General features: G+C 42.7%; 6 non-coding genes across 6 annotated transcripts; all 6 read left to right on the top strand.

The window, feature by feature from the left end:
• Window positions 1–1,801: 1,801 nt before the first annotated feature.
• Window positions 1,802–1,883, top strand: TRNAL-UAG (transfer RNA leucine (anticodon UAG)). The gene has a single exon. It is a non-coding gene; the product is annotated as a tRNA-Leu (tRNA).
• A 1,379-nt stretch (window positions 1,884–3,262) lies between these two features.
• TRNAL-AAG (transfer RNA leucine (anticodon AAG)) lies at window positions 3,263–3,344 on the top strand. The gene has a single exon. It is a non-coding gene; the product is annotated as a tRNA-Leu (tRNA).
• Window positions 3,345–4,720: 1,376 nt separating this feature from the next.
• Window positions 4,721–4,802, top strand: TRNAL-UAG (transfer RNA leucine (anticodon UAG)). Its single transcript has one exon. It is a non-coding gene; the product is annotated as a tRNA-Leu (tRNA).
• A 2,836-nt stretch (window positions 4,803–7,638) lies between these two features.
• On the top strand, window positions 7,639–7,720 carry TRNAL-AAG (transfer RNA leucine (anticodon AAG)). Its single transcript has one exon. It is a non-coding gene; the product is annotated as a tRNA-Leu (tRNA).
• A 7,197-nt stretch (window positions 7,721–14,917) lies between these two features.
• Window positions 14,918–14,999, top strand: TRNAL-AAG (transfer RNA leucine (anticodon AAG)). The gene has a single exon. It is a non-coding gene; the product is annotated as a tRNA-Leu (tRNA).
• A 1,382-nt stretch (window positions 15,000–16,381) lies between these two features.
• TRNAL-AAG (transfer RNA leucine (anticodon AAG)) lies at window positions 16,382–16,463 on the top strand. Its single transcript has one exon. It is a non-coding gene; the product is annotated as a tRNA-Leu (tRNA).
• The last annotated feature ends 2,921 nt before the right edge of the window (window positions 16,464–19,384 follow it).

Below are 19,384 nucleotides of genomic sequence, written 5' to 3'. Positions count from 1 at the left end.
TAATGTCTTCCTTGCTGCTGCTTCTGATTATCTGTTACGTACAGGCAGGGATGTAGGAATCCTTCATGTTTGAGTGTCCTGTATATGGGAGATCATAGCAAGTAATCTATACCACCTAATTCAGTGATATCTAAAAATTAGCAGATGAGCCAACAGAGGAAAGATTAGTTAAATATCTGGATACAAGTCATATGTTTTGTAAAATGGTGCCCCAGAGTCAATGTACAAATAAATCCCTGATAATTACGTTGCTCATACATAATAACATTTGTCTTTTTGTATTATTGGATATAAAATATTTTCTGCCACTTACATCAAAAGCAAACTTTTGATATAAATAACATTAAACATATGTAAGAGGTAGCGTGGCCGAGCAGTCTAAGGTGCTGGATTTAGGCTTCAGTCTCTCTGGAGGCTTGGGTACAAATCCCACCGCCACCATCATTTATTTGGATCTAATTTTTACCAAAAATTATGAAACAGTTGATTAAGTAAAGGGGATAGAGATTTTAGGAGGCAGCGGTAATTCTATCCTATACTTTTGAACTACAAAAGGAGGAAAACCTGCAAAAACTGAGATTTTAAGATTGGACTGTAGAAAGGAAGTTTTTAATGGACTCAGTAAAAAGGAAGGAAAGGTAGGATGTTCGAAAGGAAAGTAATGTCCAGGAAGGATGGGAGATTTTGCTAAATTAAATTCTCACAGCACAATCAGTAACTATCCCGAAAAGAAGGAAGAATGGAAAGCATTTATGGAGACCAGGATGGCTGAATACTGAACTTAAAAGCTTGCTAAAAAGGAACAAAGAAATGAATATCAAATGGAAAGAAGAATATAATGCTGTCTGCAGGGAAAGCTGGGCTAGCATTAGAAGATCTAAAGCCAGTAATGAATTGAGGCTTGCAAGAGAGACCAAAAGCAATAAGAAAGGATTTTGGAAGTAAATCAAAAGTTAAAGAAAAGCCAAAGATGCTTTAGGATTTTTAAAAGATGAAAAGGGTAAAGTGGTCAATAATGATGTTGAGAAGACTGAACCTTTAATTTCCTATTTGGCATCTGTGTTCTCTAAGAAAGTAAATGTAACATCAAGTGATCTTCACTGTGCTGTAGAAGAAAAGAAACATGTGAGCAAGTCATACGTATGAATACAGCATGTGAATAGTCATGTTGGCTTTAGGCATCAGAATTAATTACATAATTTACCATCTATGTTACATCCATGTCAGTTCAATCAATGATCAACCATTCTCAAAATTTGCCAAAATCAATTTTGGTCAAAAGAAGTCTAACTGCTAGCTCATATCCCTGCTGCCTTTTAGGATTATCAATACAGTATGAGTAGATTGATTAGCAAACATAAACAGAGCCATGCTGCTTCTGCTGCTTTCCAATAAATCACCCTAGTGATGGATTCATAGCTACACTGCTCTGCACTGCTGTATAATGTCTTCCTTGCTGCTGCTTCTGATTATCTGTTACGTACAGGCAGGGGTATAGGAATCCTTCATGTTTGAGTGTCCTGTATGTGGGAGATCATAGCAAATAATCTATACCACCTAATTCAGTGATATCTAAAAATTAGCGGATGAGCCAACAGAGGAAAGATTAGTTAAATATCTGGATACAAGTCATATGTTTTGTAAAATGGTGCCCCAAAGTCAATGTACAAACAATTCCCTGATAATTACGTTGCTGTTGCATAATAACATTTGTCTTTTTGTCATATTGGATATAAAATATTTTCTGCCACTTACATCAAAAGTAAACTTCTGATATAAATAACTTTAAACATATGTAAGAGGTAGCGTGGCCGAGCGGTCTAAGGCGCTGGATTTAGGCTCTAGTCTCTCTGGAGGTGTTGGTTCAAATCCCACCGCTGCCATTATTTATTTGGATCAAATTTTTACCAAAAATTAGGAAACGGTTGAGGAAGTAAAGGGGGTTGAGAACTTAGGAGGCAGCGATCATGCTATCCTATAATTTTGAACTACAAAAGGAGGAAAACCTGCGAAAACTGAGATTTTAAGATTGGACTGTAGAAAGACAGTTTTTAATGGACTCAGTAAAAAGTAAGGAAAGGTAGGATGTTCTAAAGGAAAAAAATGTCCAGGAAAGATGGGAGATTTTGCTAAATTTAATTCTCACTGCACAATCAGTAACAATCCCGAAAAGAAGGAAGAATGGAAAGCATTTATGGAGACCAGGATGGCTGAATACTGAACTTAAAAGCTTGCTAAAAAGGAACAAAGAAATGAATATCAAATGAAAAGAAGGGTTCTTATCTAAAGAAGAATATAATGCTGTCTCCAGGGAAAGGTGGGCTAGCGTTAGAAGAGCTAAAGCCAGTAATGAAGTGAGGCTTGCAAGAGAGACCAAAAGCAATAAGAAAGGATTTTGGAAGTAAGTCAAAAGTTAAAGAAAAGCCAAAGATGCTATAGGATTTTTAAAGGATGAAAAGGGTAAAGTAGTCAATAATGATGTTGAGAAGACTGAACTTTTAAATTCCTGTTTTGCTTCTGTGTTCTCTAAGAAAGCAAATGTAACATCAAGTGATCTTCACTGTGCTGTAGAAGAAAAGGAACATGTGAGCAAGTCATACGTATGAATTCGGCATATGAATAGTCATGTTGGCTTTAGGCATCAGAATTAACTACATAATTTACCATCTATGTTACATCCATGTCAGTTCAATCAATGATCAACCATTCTCAAAATTTGCCAAAATCAATCTTGGTCAAAAGAAGTCTAACTGCTAGCTCATATCCCTGCTGCCTTTTTAGGATTATCAATACAGGATGAGTAGAGTGATTAGCAAACATAAACAGAGCCATGCTGCTTCTGCTGCTATCCAGTAAGTCAACCTATTGATGAACTCATAGCTACAATGCTCTGCACTGCTGTATAATGTCTTCCTTGCTGCTGCTTCTGATTATCTGTTACGTACAGGCAGGGGTGAAAGAATCCTTCATGTTTGAGTGTCCTGTATATGGGAGATCATAGCAAGTAATCTATACCACCTAATTCAGTGATATCTAAAAATTAGCGGATGAGCCAACAGAGGAAAGATTAGTTAAATATCTGGATACAAGTCATATGTTTTGTAAAATGGTGCCTCAGAGTCAATGTACAAACAAATCCCTGATAATTACGTTGCTCATGCATAATAACATTTGTATTTTTGTCTAATTAGTTATACAATGTTTTCCGCAACTTTTATCATTAGCAAATTTCTGATTTAAATAAGTTTGAACATCCGTTTGAGGTAGCGTGGCCGAGCGGTCTAAGGCGCTGGATTAAGGCTCCAGTCTCTCTGGAGGCGTGGGTTCAAATCCCACCACTGCCATTATTTATTTGGATCTAATTTTTACCAAAAATTAGGAAACAGTTGAGGAAGTATAGGGGGTTGAGAATTTAGGAGGCAGCAGTAATTTTATCCTATACTTTTGAACTACAAAAGGTGGAAAACCTGCGAAAACTGAGATTTTAAGATTGGACTGTAGAAAGACAGTTTTTAATGGACTCAGTAAAAAGGAAGGAAAGGTAGGATGTTCTAAAGGAAAGAAATGTCCAGGAAAGATGGGAGATTTTGCTAAATTAACTTCTCACTGCACAATCAGTAACAATCCCGAAAAGAAGGAAGAATGTAAAGCATTTATTGAGACCAGGATGGCTGAATACTGAACTTAAAAGCTTGCTGAAAAGGAACAAAGAAATGAGTATCAAATGGAAAGAAGGGTTCATATCTAAAGAAGAATATAATGCTGTCTGCAGGGAAAGCTGGGCTAGAGTTAGAAGAGCTAAAGCCAGTAATGAATTGAGGCTTGCAAGAGAGACCAAAAGCAATAAGAAAGGATTTTGGAAGTAAGTCAAAAGTTAAAGAAAAGCCAAAGATGCTATAGGATTTTTAAAGGATGAAAAGGGTAAAGTGGTCAATATTGATGTTGAGAAGACTGAACTTTTAAATTCCTGTTTTGCTTCTGTGTTCTCTAAGAAAGCAAATGTAACATCAAGTGATCTTCACTGTGCTGTAGAAGAAAAGGAACATGTGAGCAAGTCATACATAACAATACGGCATATGAATAGTCATGTTGGCTTTAGGCATCAGAATTAATTACATAATTTACCATCTATGTTACATCGATGTCAGTTCAATCAATGATCAACGATTCTCAAAATTTGCCAATATCAATCTTGGTCAAAAGAAGTCTAACTGCTAGCTCATATCCCTGCTGCCTTTTTAGGATTATCAATACAGGATGAGTAGAGTGATTAGCAAACATAAACAGAGCCATGCTGCTTCTGCTGCTTTCCAGGATGTCACCCTACTGCTGGATTCATAGCTACACTGCTCTGCACTGCTGTATAATGTCTTCCTTGCTGCTTCTGATTATCTGTTACGTACAGGCAGGGGTGTAGGAATCCTTCATGTTTGAGGGTCCTGTATATGGGAGATCATAGCAAGTAATCTATACCACCTAATTCAGTGATATCTAAAAATTAGCGGATGAGCCAACAGAGGAAAGATTAGTTAAATATCTGTATACAAGTCACATGTTTTGTAAAATGTTGCCCCAAAGTCAATGTACAAACAATTCCCTGATAATTACGTTGCTGTTGCATAATAACATTTGTATTTTTGTCATATTGGATATAAAATATTTTCTGCCACTTATATCAAAAGCAAACTACTGATATAAATAACTTTAAACATATGTAAGAAGTAGCGTGGCCGAGCGGTCTAAGGCGCTGGATTTAGGCTCCAGTTTCTCTGGAGGCGTGGGTTCAAATCCCACCGCTGCCATTATTTATTTGGATCAAATTTTTACCAAAAATTAGGAAACGGTTGAGGAAGCAAAGGGGGTTGAGAACTTAGGAGGCAGCGATCATAGTATTCTATAATTTTGAACTACAAAAGGACGAAAACCTGCGAAAACTGAGATTTTAAGATTGGACTGTAGAAAGACAGTTTTTAATGGACTCAGTAAAAAGTAAGGAAAGGTAGGATGTTCTAAAGGAAAGAAATGTCCAGGAAAGATGGGAGATTTTGCTAAATTAACTTCTCACTGCACAATCAGTAACAATCCCGAAAAGAAGGAAGAATGGAAAGCATTTATTGAGACCAGGATGGCTGAATACTGAACTTAAAAGCTTGCTGAAAAGGAACAAAGAAATGAGTATCAAATGGAAAGAAGGGTTCATATCTAAAGAAGAATATAATGCTGTCTGCAGGGAAAGCTGGGCTAGCGTTAGAAGAGCTAAAGCCAGTAATGAATTGAGGCTTGCAAGAGAGACCAAAAGCAATAAGAAAGGATTTTGGAAGTAAGTCAAAAGTTAAAGAAAAGCCAAAGATGCTATAGGATTTTTAAAAGATGAAAAGGGTAAAGTGGTCAATAATGATGTTGAGAAGACTGAACTTTTTAATTCCTATTTGGCTTCTGTGTTCTCTAAGAAAGTAAATGTAACATCAAGTGATCTTCACTGTGCTGTAGAAGAAAAGGAACATGTGAGCAAGTCATACGTATGAATACGGCATGTGAATAGTCATGTTGGCTTTAGGCATCAGAATTAATTACATAATTTACCATCTATGTTACATCCATGTCAGTTCAATCAATGATCAGCCATTCTCAAAATGTGCCAAAATCAATCTTGGTCAAAAGAAGTCTAACTGCTAGCTCATATCCCTGCTGCCTTTTTAGGATTATCAATACAGGATGAGTAGAGTGATTAGCAAACATAAACAGAGCCATGCTGCTTCTGCTGCTTTCCAGTATGTCACCCTAGTGATGGATTCATAGCTACACTGCTCTGCACTGCTGTATAATGTCTTCCTTGCTGCTTCTGATTATCTGTTACGTACAGGCAGGGGTGTAGGAATCCTTCATATTTGAGGGTCCTGTATATGGGAGATCATAGCAAGTAATCTATACCACCTAATTCATTGATATCTAAAAATTAGCCGATGAGCCAACAAAGGAAAGATTAGTTAAATATCTGGATACAAGTTATATGTTTTGTAAAATGGTGCCCCAAAGTCAATGTACAAACAATTCCCTGATAATTACGTTGCTGTTGCATAATAACATTTGTCTTTTTGTCATATTGGATATAAAATATTTTCTGCCACTTACATCAAAAGCAAACTACTGATATAAATATCTTTAAACATATGTAAGAGGTAGCGTGGTGGAGTGGTCTAAGGCGCTAGATTAAGGCTCCAGTCTCTCTGGAGGCGTGGGTTCAAATCCCACCGTTGCCATTATTTATTTGGATCAAATTTTTACCAAAAATTAGGAAACGGTTGAGGAAGTAAAGGGGGTTGAGAACTTAGGAGTCAGCGATCATAGTATCCTATAATTTTGAACTACAAAAGGAGGAAAACCTGCGAAAACTGAGATTTTAAGATTGGACTGTAGAAAGACAGCTTTTAATGGACTCAGTAAAAAGTAAGGAAAGGTAGGATGTTCTAAAGGAAAGAAATGTCCAGGAAAGATGGGAGATTTTGCTAAATTAAATTCTCACTGCACAATCAGTAACAATCCCGAAAAGAAGGAAGAATGGAAAGCGTTTATGGAGACCAGGATGGCTGAATTCTGAACTTAAAAGCTTGCTAAAAAGGAACAAAGAAATGAATATCAAATGAAAAGAAGGGTTCATATCTAAAGAAGAATATAATGCTGTCTGCAGGGAAAGGTGTGCTTGCGTTAGAAGAGCTAAAGCCAGTAATGAAGTGAGGCTTGCAAGAGAGACCAAAAGCAATAAGAAAGGATTTTGGAAGTAAGTCAAAAGTTAAAGAAAAGCCAAAGATGCTATAGGATTTTTAAAGGATGAAAAGGGTAAAGTGGTCAATAATGATGTTGAGAAGACTGAACTTTTAAATTCCTGTTTTGCTTCTGTGTTCTCTAAGAAAGCAAATGTAACATCAAGTGATCTTCACTGTGCTGTAGAAGAAAAGGAACATGTGAGCAAGTCATACATAACAATACGGCATATGAATACTCATGTTGGCTTTAGGCATCAGAATTAATTACATAATTTACCATCTATGTTACATCGATGTCAGTTCAATCAATAATCAACGATTCTCAAAATTTGCCAAAATCAATCTTGGTCAAATGAAGTCTAACTGCTAGCTCATATCCCTGCTGCCTTTTTAGGATTATCAATACAGGATGAGCAGAGTGATTAGCAAACATAAACAGAGCCATGCTGCTTCTGCTGCTTTCCAGTAAGTCACCCTAGTGATGGATTCATAGCTACACTGCTCTGCACTGCTGTATAATGTCTTCCTTGCTGCTGCTTCTGATTATCTGTTACGTACAGGCTGGGGTGTAGGAATCCTTCATGTTTGAGTGTCCTGTATGTGGGAGATCATAGCAAGTAATCTATACCACCTAATTCAGTGATATCTAAAAATTAGCGGTTGAGCCAACAGAGGAAAGATTAGTTAAATATCTGGATACAGTCATATGTTTTGCAAAATGGTGCCCCAGAGTCAATGTACAAACAAATCCCTGATAATTACGTTGCTCACGCATAATAACATTTGTATTTTTGTCTAATTAGATATACAATGTTTTCTGCCACTTATATCATTAGCAAATATCTAATTTAAATAAGTTTGAGCATCCATATGAGGTAGCGTGGCCGAGCGGTCTAAGGCGCTGGATTAAGGCTCCAGTCTCTCTGGAGGCGTGTGTTCAAATCCCACCGCTGCCATTATTTCTTTGGATCTAATTTTTACCAAAAATTAGGAAACAGTTGAGGAAGTAAAGGGGATTGAGAATTTAGGAGACAGCGGTAATTCTATCCTATACTTTTGAACTACAAAAGGTGGAAAACCTGCGAAAACAGAGATTTTAAGAATGGACAGAAGAAAGGCAGTTTTTAATGGACTCAGTAAAAAGGAAGGAAAGGTAGAATGTTATAAAGGAAAGAAATGTCCAGGAAGGATGGGAGATTTTGCTAAATTTAATTCTCACTGCACAATCAGTAACAATCCCGAAAAGAAGGAAGAATGGAAAGCATTTATGGAGACCAGGATGGTTGAATACTGAACTTAAAAGCTTGCTAAAATGGAACAAAGAAATGAATATCAAATGAAAAGAAGGGTTCATATCTAAAGAAGAATATAATTGTAATGCACACGCCCGGACTGACTGGCGTGTGCGTGTTTATGTAGTGATTGCACTGTGCCATGAACCGGAGAGAGCCTGGAGGGGCGTAACTAAGTTTCTGCCCGATCCGACCAAGGTCGCACGACGGCATACAACGCCAGTGCACCAGGGAGGAACCGAGAAGAGGAACCAGGGTCTACTCCAGGTCAGACTCCGGACACGGCTGTTGACCCACACCGGGGAATACAGGAACAGGCAGACAAGAGCACAGGCTGGGTAGGGTCCAGTACAGACTGGGAGACAAATTTGAAACCGCAGACGCGGTAGACAGAGCTGAGCAAAGCGAAAACCGCAGACGCGGCGGACAGAGCTGAGCAAAGCGAAATCCGCAGACGCGGCGGACAGAGCTGAGCAAAGCGAAAACCGCAGACGCGGCGGACAGAGCTGAGCAAAGCGAAAACCGCAGACGCGGCGGACAGAGCTGAGCAAAGCAAAAACCGCAGACGCGGCGGACAGAGCTGAGCAAAGCGAAAACCGCAGACGCGGCGGACAGAGCTGAGCAAAGCGAAAACCGCAGACGCGGCGGACAGAGCTGAGCAAAGCGAAAACCGCAGACGCGGCGGACAGAGCTGAGCAAAGAGAAAACCGCAGACGCGGCGGACAGAGCTGAGCAAAGCGAAAACCGCAGACGCGGCGGACAGAGCTGAGCAAAGCGAAAACCGCAGACGCGGCGGACAGAGCTGAGCAAAGCGAAAACCGCAGACGCGGCGGACAGAGCTGAGGAAAGCGAAAACCGCAGACCCGGCGGACAGAGCTGAGCAAAGCGAAAACCGCAGACGCAGAGGGAACAGGACTCTGTTCACATGGAACAGACTAGAAGGGAAAGGCAGAACCAGATACCCACAGGGTACTTGCAGAGAATTAGCAAGTGGACCACAAACTCACAAACGGAAGTACAGTGACAACGAGCAGGAGTTAGGTACGAGTTCAGACTCTGCAGAAAAAGGAAAGGAACGGACATAGAGAAAAAACAGGTAAAAGATAGGAGAGAGTTCAGACTGGTACTGAGTGTACGGAGGAGACCGACACTGCAGCGGGATACAGGAGCGGGTCTGGGAATACGGTCCCCAGAGAGGCGAGACGAACAGGCAAAGAGCGTGTTCAGACTAGCCTGGAAATACAGCCTCCAGGAAGGCGGAACAAACAGGCAAGGAACGAGTACAGACTGCAGGTTAAGATACACAGATAGGACGCAGTACAGACATGGGAACAGATACTGCAAGACAGGTAACATAGACAGGACCTGGCATGTCAGAGACAAAAGCCAACTGACAGGGCAAGATGCTCAGGCATGGGTTAATTGGGGCAGCTGTTTAAATAACAGGTGACAGACAGCAATAGGCTGAGGACGCACAAGGGGTGTGCCTGCAGCAGGTACAAAAAGCAGGAAGTGATCGGGCGCCGCCCTTAAGCAGCAGACACTGAAGCAAACAGACAGCATGGAGGGAAGCCAGAGAGACACCCTGGACTGGAGATCAAGTGCGCGTTCTTGCACAGTGGGAGATGGACCACTATGCAAGGACGCTGCCAGGTATGTTACAGTACCCCCCCCCTTACGCCCCCTCTTCTTCAGGCCTGCCAGAATGTTCCGCAGGGAATTCGAGGGCCAATCCTTTACTTCATGGAGATCACTTCCACTGTCCACTGGAGAAACTGGTCTCCTCTGGTTAGCTAGGATGCTACCTCCTATCCAGCCATCCTCAGCAACAGACGAAACAGGTGGAGTACCAGGAACAGCACACAGGGAAGTCTCTCTCCACTTATTATCAGGTAGCACCCCAGAGGGTTCAGGAGACAACTGGAAGTCCTCCGCCGGGTTGAAGGAGTGCAGAGACTCGGGGGTAACCTCTGCTTCGGGGTACATCTTGTCAAACTCACAGGATGAAATGGGCGAGGTATCAGGTACAAGGTGTAGAAAAGTCCCTGTTACCTTGTTATCTGGTGGTACCCAGGAGGATTCAGAAAACAACTGGGGGTCCTCCGCCAGGTCGGAATAGTGCAGAGACTCGGGGGTAACCTCTGCTTCGGAGTACACTAGGTCGGACTCGCTGGATGAAGCGGGCGAGGTATCAGGTTCCGAATATAGAAGAGTACCTGTCCATTCGTTATCAGGTAGCACCCCGAAGGGTTCAGGAGACAACTGGAGGTCCTCCGCCTGGTCGGAGGGGTGTAGAGACTCGGGGATAACCTCTGCTTCGAGGTACATCTTGTGAAATTCACAGGAAGAAATAGACGGGTTATCAGGTACAGGGTGAGAAAAAGTCACTGTCTCTTTGTTATCTGGTGGTACCCCGGAGGAGTCAGGAAACAACTGGAGGTCCTCTGCCTGGTCAGAGGGGTGTAGAGACTCATGGGTAACCTCTGCTTCAGAGTACACTAGGTCGGACTCACTGGACGAAGCAAGCGAGGTATCAGATCCAGGATATAGGAAAGTCTCTGTCCATTCACCACCAGGTGGCACCCCGAAGGGTTCTAGAGACAACTGGAGGTCCTCCGCCTGGTCGGAGGGATGTAGAGACTCGGGAGTAACCTCTGCTTCGGAGTTCACTAGGTGGGACTCACTGGACGAAGCGAGCAATGTATCAGGTACAGAGTATAGGAGAGTCTCTGTCCTTTCGCTACCAGGTAGCACCCCGAAGGGCTCAGGAGACAACTGGAGGTCCTCCGCCAGGTCGGAGGGGTGAAGAGACTCATGGGTAACCTCTGCTTCAGAGTACACTAGGTTGGACTCACAGGATGAAGCAGCCGAGATATCAGGTACCGAGTATAGGAAAGTCTCTGTCCATTCGCTACCAGGTAGCACCCAGAAGTGTTCAGGAGACAACTGGAGATCCTCCGCCTGATCGGATGGGTGTAGAGACTCAGGGGTAACCTCTGCTTCGGAGAACACTAGGTCGAACTCACTGGACGAAGCGGGCGAGTTATCAGGTTCAGGGTATAGGGAAGTCTCTCTCCAATTGTCCTCAAGTGGTATCCCGGGGGATTCAGGAGGCAACAGGGGGTCCTCCGGTGTAAATTCTGGGTGGGTAGCAGTCTCTTTGGGCAGGAGAACTGGTGCACTACCCACGCACATTACCCATTGGGGCTTCTTCAGGATCCAGGGAGATGAAGCTTCAGTACGGACTTCAAAGTTGGGGTCAGGAGGTCTCAGGGAGGACAGACCCTGGCGTGACGGCTTGCCTCTACGTCTAGCACGTCTGGACTGCCTCTTAAGGTTGGGAGAGGTATTCCGGAGAGTGAAGTCACCCTGTGAGGATTCTGGGTGGGCAGTAGTCTCATTGGGCTGAAGGACTATTGCGCTACCCACACATATTACCCATCGGGGCTGCTCGGGGATACTGGGAAGTGAAGCTTCAGCAGGAGCCTCTGGGTTAGGATCATCGAAGACCATTAGAAAGGCCACCAGGAAGGCCATTATGTCTAGGACTATAGGATCCTGTGCGTCCCATAGGGGAATGATCCAATTCAAGGCATCACCCGCTAGGTAAGACATCATGAATCCCACCTTAACCCGATCTGTGGGAAAACATAGAGGGTAGAACTTGAAGTGTAGCATGCATTGCTCCACAAATGCACGACTCTGTCTTGGATCCCCATAGTAACGTGGCGGATCCGCAGGAACGAGAGCTGATAGATCCATCTGGACGGGTGCGTAATTCGCCTGGAACTCAGCTAAGGAAAAAAAAAAAAAATGTATTTATTTATTTTTAATGCACGTATTCGCTGGAAAACATCTCAGAGAGCGAAGGCCGTGAGGCTCAACGGGAACCATGGCCTGAGCATGCTGTAATGCACACGCCCGGACTGACTGGCGTGGGCGTGTTTATGTAGTGATTCCACTGTGCCATGAACCGGAGAGTGCCTGGAGGGGCGTAACTAAGTATCTGCCCGATCAGACCAAGGTCGCACGACGGCATACGGCGCCAGTGCACCAGGGAGGAACCGAGAAGAGGAACCAGGGTCTACTCCAGGTCAGACTCCGGACACGGCTGTTGACCCACACCGGGGAATACAGGAACAGGCAGACTAGAGCACAGGCTGGGTAGGGTCCAGTACAGACTGGGAGACAAATTCGAAACCGCAGACGCGGTAGACAGAGCTGAGCAAAGTGAAAACCGCATACGTGGCGGACAGAGCTGAGCAAAGCGAAAACCGCAGATGCGGCGGACAGAGCTGAGCAAAGCGAAAACCGCAGACGCGGCGGACAGAGCTGAGCAAAGCAAAAACCGCAGACGCGGCGGACAGAGCTGAGCAAAGCGAAAACCGCAGACGCGGCGGACAGAGCTGAGCAAAGCGAAAACCGCAGACGCGGCGGACAGAGCTGAGCAAAGTGAAAACCGCAGACGCGGCGGACAGAGCTGAGCAAAGCGAAAACCGCAGACGCGGCGGACAGAGCTGAGCAAAGCGAAAACCGCAGACGCGGCGGACAGAGCTGAGCAAAGCGAAAACCGCAGACGCGGCGGAGAGATGAGCAAAGCGAAAACCGCAGATGCGGCGGACAGAGCTGAGCAAAGCGAAAACCGCAGACGCGGCGGATAGAGCTGAGCAAAGCGAAAACCGCAGACGCGGCGGACAGAGCTGAACAAAGCGAAAACCGCAGACGCGGCGGACAGAGCTGAGCAAAGCGAAAACCGCAGACGCGGCGGACAGAGCGGAGCAAAGCGAAAACCGCAGACGCGTCGGACAGAGCTGAGCAAAGCGAAAACCGCAGACTCGGCGGAGAGAGCTGAGAAAAGCGAAAACCGCAGACGCGGCGGACAGAGCTGAGCAAAGCGAAAACCGCAGACGCGGCGGACAGAGCTGAGCAAAGCGAAAACCGCAGACGCGGCGGACAGAGCTGAGCAAAGCGAAAACCGCAGACGCGGCGGACAGAGCTGAGCAAAGCGAAAACCGCAGACGCGGCGGACAGAGCTGAGCAAAGCGAAAACCGCAGACGCGGCGGACAGAGCTGAGCAAAGCAAAAACCGCAGACGCGGCGGACAGAGCTGAGCAAAGCGAAAACCGCAGACGCAGAGGGAACAGGACTCTGTTCACACGGAACAGACTAGAAGGGAAAGGCAGAACCAGATACCCACAGGGTACTTGCAGAGAAGTAGCGAGTGGACCACAAACTCACAAACGGAAGTACAGTGACAACGAGCAGGAGTTAGGTACGAGTTCAGACTCTGCAGAAAAAGGAAAGGAACGGACATAGAGAAAAAACAGGTGAAAGATAGGAGAGAGTTCAGACTGGTATTGAGTGTACGGAGGAGACCGACATTGCAGCGGGATACAGGAGCGGGTCTGGGAATACGGCCCCCAGAGAGGCGAGACGAACAGGCAAGGAGCGTGTTCAGACTAGCCTGGAAATACAGCCTCCAGGAAGGCGGAACAAACAGGCAAGGAACGAGTACAGACTGCAGGTTAAGATACACAGATAGGACACAGTACAGACATGGGAACAGATACTGCAAGACAGGTAACATAGACAGGACCTGGCATGTCAGAGACAAAAGCCAACTGACAGGGCAAGATGCTCAGGCATGGGTTAATTGGGGCAGCTGTTTAAATAACAGGTGACAGACAGCAATAGGCTGAGGACGCACAAGGGGTGTGCCTGCAGCTGGTACAAAAAGCAGGAAGTGATCGGGCGCCGCCCTTAAGCAGCAGACACTGAAGCAAACAGACAGCATGGAGGGAAGCCAGAGAGACACCCTGGACTGAAGTTCAAGTGCGCGTTCTTGCACAGTGGGAGATGGACCACTATGCAAGGACGCCGCCAGGTATGTTACAATAATGCTGTCTGCAGGGAAAGGTGGGCTAGCGTTAGAAGAGCTAAAGCCAGTAATGAAGTGAGGCTTGCAAGAGAGACCAAAAGCAATAAGAAAGGATTTTGGAAGTAAATCAAAAGTTAAAGAAAAGCCAAAGATGCTATAGGATTTTTAAAAGATGAAAAGGGTAAAGTGGTCAATAATGATGTTGAGAAGACTGAACTTTTAAATTCCTATTTTGCTTCTGTGTTCTCTAAGAAAGTAAATGTAACATCAAGTGATCTTCACTGTGCTGTAGAAGAAAAGGAACATGTGAAAAAGTCATACGTATGAATACTGCATATGAGTGTTCATGTTAGCTTTAGGCATCAGAATTAATTACATAATTTACCATCTATGTTACATCCATGTCAGTTCAATCAATGATCAACCATTCTCAAAATTTGCCAAAATCAATCTTGGTCAAATGAGGTCTAACTGCTAGCTCATATCCCTGCTGCCTTTTTAGGATTATCAATACAGGATGAGCACAGTGATTAGCAAACATAAACAGAGCCATGCTGCTTCTGCTGCTTTCCAGTAAGTCACCCTAGTGATGAACTCATAGCTACACTGCTCTGCACTGCTGTATAATGTCTTACTTGCTGCTGCTTCTGATTATCTGTTACGTACAGGCAGGGGTGTAGGAATCCTTCATGTTTGCGTGTCCTGTATGTGGGAGATCATAGCAAGTAATCTAAACCACCTAATTCAGTGATATCTAAAAATTAGCGGATGAGCCAACAGAGGAAAGATTAGTTAAATATCTGGATACAAGTCATATGTTTTGCAAAATGGTGCCCCAGAGTCAATGTAAAAACAAATCCCTGATAACTACGTTGCTCATGCATAATAACATTTGTATTTTTGTCTAATTAGAAATACAATGTTTTCTGCCACTTATATCATTAGCAAATTTCTGATTTAAATAAGTTAGAGCATCCGTATGAGGTAGCGTGGCCGAGCGGTCTAAGGCGCTGGATTAAGGCTCCAGTCTCTCTGGAGGCGTGGGTTCAAATCCTATCGCAGCCATTATTTATTTGGATCTAATTTTTACCAAAAATTTGAAAACAGTTGAGGAAGTAAAGGGGATTGAGAATTTACGAGGCAGCGTTAATTCTATCCTATACTTTTGAACTACAAAAGGTGGAAAACCTGTGAAAACTAAGATTTTAAGATTGGATTGTAGAAAGGCAGTTTTTAATGGACTCAGTAAAAAGGAAGGAAAGGTAGAATGTTATAAAGGAAAGAAATGTCCAGGAAGGATGGGAGATTTTGCTAAATTAAATTCTCACTGCACAATCAGTAACAATCCCGAAAAGAAGGAAGAATGGAAAGCATTTATGGAGACCAGGATGGCTGAATACTGAACTTAAAAGCTTGCTAAAAAGGAACAAAGAAATGAATATCAAATGAAAAGAAGGGTTCATATCTAAAGAATATAATGCTGTCTGCAGGGAAAGCTGGGCTAGCATTAGAAGAGCTAAAGCCAGTAATGAAGTGAGGCTTGCAAGAGAGACCAAAGGCAATAAGAAAGGTTTTTGGAAGTAAGTTAAAAGTTAAAGAAAAGCCAAAGATGCTATAGGATTTTTAAAGGATGAAAAGGATAAAGTGGTCAATAATGATGTTGAGAAAACTGAACTTTTAAATTCCTATTTTGCTTCTGTGTTCTCTAAGAAAGCAAATGTAACATCAAGTGATCTTCACTGTGCTGTAGAAGAAAAGGAACATGTGAGCAAGTCATACATAAGAATACGGCATATGAATAGTCATGTTGGCTTTAGGCATCAGAATTAATTACATAATTTACCATCTATGTTACATCGATGTCAGTTCAATCAGTGATCAACGATTCTCAAAATTTGCCAAAAATCAATCTTGGTCAAATGAAGTCTAACTGCTAGCTCATATCCCTGCTGCCTTTTTAGGATTATCAATACAGGATGAGCAGAGTGATTAGCAAACATAAACAGAGCCATGCTGCTTCTGCTGCTTTCCATTAAGTCACCCTAGTGATGAACTCATAGCTACACTGCTCTGCACTGCTGTATAATGTCTTCCTTGCTGCTGCTTCTGATTATCTGTTACGTACAGGCAGCGGTGTAGGAATCCTTCATGTTTGAGTGTCCTGTATGTGGGAGATCATAGCAAGTAATCTATACCACCTAATTCAGTGATATCTAAAAATTAACGTTTGAGCCAACAGAGGAAAGATTAGTTAAATATCTGGATACAAGTCATATGTTTTGCAAAATAGTGCCCCAGAGCAGAGTCAATGTACAAACAAATCCCTGATAACTACGTTGCTCATGCATAATAACATTTGTATTTTTGTCTAATTAGTTATACAATGTTTTCCGCAACTTATATCATTAGCAAATATGTGATTTAAATAAGTTTTAACATCCGTGTGAGGTAGCGTGGCCGAGTGGTCTAAGGCGCTGGATTAAGTCTCCAGTCTCTCTGGAGGCGTGGGTTCAAATCCCACCGCTGCCATTATTTATTTGGATCTAATTTTTACCAAATATTAGGAAACAGTTGAGGAATTATAGGGGGTTGAGAATTTAGGAGGCAGCAGTAATTTTATCCTATACTTTTGAACTACAAAAGGTGGAAAACCTGCGAAAACTGAGATTTTAAGATTGGACTGTAGAAAGGCAGTTTTTAATGGACTCAGTAAAAAGGAAGGAAAATTAGGATGTTCTAAAGGAAAGAAATGTCCAGGAAGGATGGGGGATTTTGCTAAATTAAATTCTCACTGCACAATCAGTAACAATCCCAAAAAGAAGGAAGAATGGAAAGCATTTATGGAGACCAGGATGTCTGAATACTCTACTTAAAAGCTTGCTAAAAAGGAACAAAGAAATGAATATCAAATGAAAAGAAGGGTTCATATCTAAAGAAGAATATAATGCTGTCTGCAGGGAAAGGTGGGCTAGCGTTAGAAGAGTTAAACCAGTAATGAAGTGAGGCTTGCAAGAGAGACCAAAAGCAATAAGAAAGGATTTTGGAAGTAAGTCAAAAGTTAAAGAAAAGCCAAAGATGCTATAGGGTTTTTAAAGGATGAAAAGGGTAAAGTGGTCAATAATGATGTTGAGAAGACTGAACTTTTAAATTCCTGCTTTGCTTCTGTGTTCTCTAAGAAAGCAAATGTAACATCAAGTGATCTTCACTGTGCTGTAGAAGAAAAGGAACATGTGAGCAAGTCATACATAAGAATACGGCATATGAATAGTCATGTTGGCTTTAGGCATCAGAATTAATTACATAATTTACCATCTATGTTACATCGATGTCAGTTCAATCAATGATCAAAGATTCTCAAAATTTGCCAAAATCAATCTTGGTCAAATGAAGTCTAACTGCTAGCTCATATCCCTGCTGCCTTTTTAGGATTATCAATACAGGATGAGCAGAGTGATTAGCAAACATAAACAGAGCCATGCTGCTTCTGCTGCTTTCCAGTAAGTCACCCTAGTGACAAACTCATTGCTACACTGCTCTGCACTGCTGTATAATGTTTTCCTTGCTGCTGTTTCTGATTATCTGTTACATACAGGCAGGGGTGTAGGAATCCTTCATTTTTCAGTGTCCTGTATGTGGGAGATCATAGCAAGTAATCTATACCACCTAATTCAGTGATATCTAAAAATTAGCGGTTGAGCCAACAGAGGAAAGATTAGTTAAATATCTGGATACAAGTCATATGTTTTGTAAAATGGTGCCCCAGAGTCAATGTACAAACAAATCCCTGATAACTGCGTTGCTCATGCATAATAACATTTGTATTTTTGTCTAATTAGTTATACAATGTTTTCTGCAACTTATATCATTAGTACCACAAAATATCCCAAAGGCATATTGCCTAGTAGCACACTATATGAACCACAGGTAGTGTGCAGTAACAAATACTAAACTCCAAAAGCATGTATACCACCAAGAGAAAAGAGCGGAGCTTTTATAGCAAAGATAAAAAGGTATAAATCTTATTGACAAAAAATTTAAGACAACACAAGAACATATAATAAAAAGACATGTGCAAGGGGGCTAGGAGCAGTAGCAGCGAATACTGACAGTACTAGGGGGGGGGGAGGGGGGATTAGGAATAACGGAATGATACATAAATGAGTCAAATAGATATAACTTGCATCCATAAAGTGCATAAATCCCCGAACCCCTAACTGTGGCAATGGGGCTCCACAAAGTAGAGCCCTACAAATGGACTATAAATTAAGGCAGTATCCAGGTTAAGTAATATGTCAGCCAAAGGAAGTCCAAATAGCAAAATGGGAAAAGTAGTGAAACCCCTCATTGGGGCATGTAGGAAAAAACCCCACAGTAGGGGAGGATAGCAGCTAGACAATGCTTACCCTAGGTCAGTAATCCAAAAAATAGAAGGGAAAGCCCGCTTCCCGACGCGCGTTTCGCGTGTATATTGATCGGCTTTCTCAAGGGAAGGTGTAATGATGTGGAGACAGGACCTTAAAATACATCATGTGGGAGGTCAGGTGGTGCACCACGTGACCGTCGGGTGGCCAATCACATCCATACTGCGGCGCATGCGCAGTGGAACAAGCAGGTCCCGCAGCTGCAACACGGCTGTCACTTCTGGGAGTACGCAGCAAAGGGCTGGATAGTCGCAGAAGGGAAGACGCCGGGCGCAGCTGCACGGGGCAAGGTCGAACCACGCGCACGCGCACAGAATGTGGGCGGCAACAAAGCAGAGGATACACTAAAAAGAACAGAGCATGGGGGTCGCTCTGTTGAAAGAAGCATATCACAATGAATGGGACACCTCTCCATATAAATCAATAAATTAGCACTGAATAATAATCACATACTGAAGCACCAATGATTCATAATACATGGAATACAGGGAAATCGTTGAGTTAGATGGATACATATAACAATCTCCATCCATAGTTATGATGCATGCAGAGAATCGAAGCTAGTGATTGCGAAGACGAGGTTGGTGCGTGGCTATATATCATGAGAGGGTAGAAAGGACCTATATAAAAATTAGTGAACAGAAATATGGAAAAACAAAAATTAAGAAACATAAAAACCACACCAAAGAAAAAAATGAAAATAGAATAAAAAATGGAAAATAATAAAGAAAAAATTAATAATTAAAAACTGCTACAAAGAAATACAACAAATACGCAGAGCAGACCAAAGAGAAAATGTCACCAGGAGGAGGTACACGCAGGGAAGTTCATAAAAATGGAGCATAACTAATGGTCTCGTTCAGACCATTAGGGGACAGAGTATCCAGTGTAACTATCCACTTAGTTTCTGTCTGGGCCAATATACGTTTCACATTACCCCCTCTTGCCCCAAGATGGACAATGTCAATGCCCCGAATAAGTAATGATGATGGATTACAATCATGAAAGAGGCGAAAATGACGGGGAAGA

This window comes from Phyllobates terribilis, unplaced genomic scaffold (genome assembly GCF_046119375.1).
Source record: "Phyllobates terribilis strain yellow unplaced genomic scaffold, ASM4611937v1 Scaffold_11__3_contigs__length_659146591, whole genome shotgun sequence".
In the NCBI taxonomy this organism is placed as follows: domain Eukaryota; kingdom Metazoa; phylum Chordata; class Amphibia; order Anura; family Dendrobatidae; genus Phyllobates; species Phyllobates terribilis.
The sequence above is the reverse complement of the archived record's forward strand: the minus strand, read 5'-3'. Positions and strand labels throughout refer to the sequence as shown.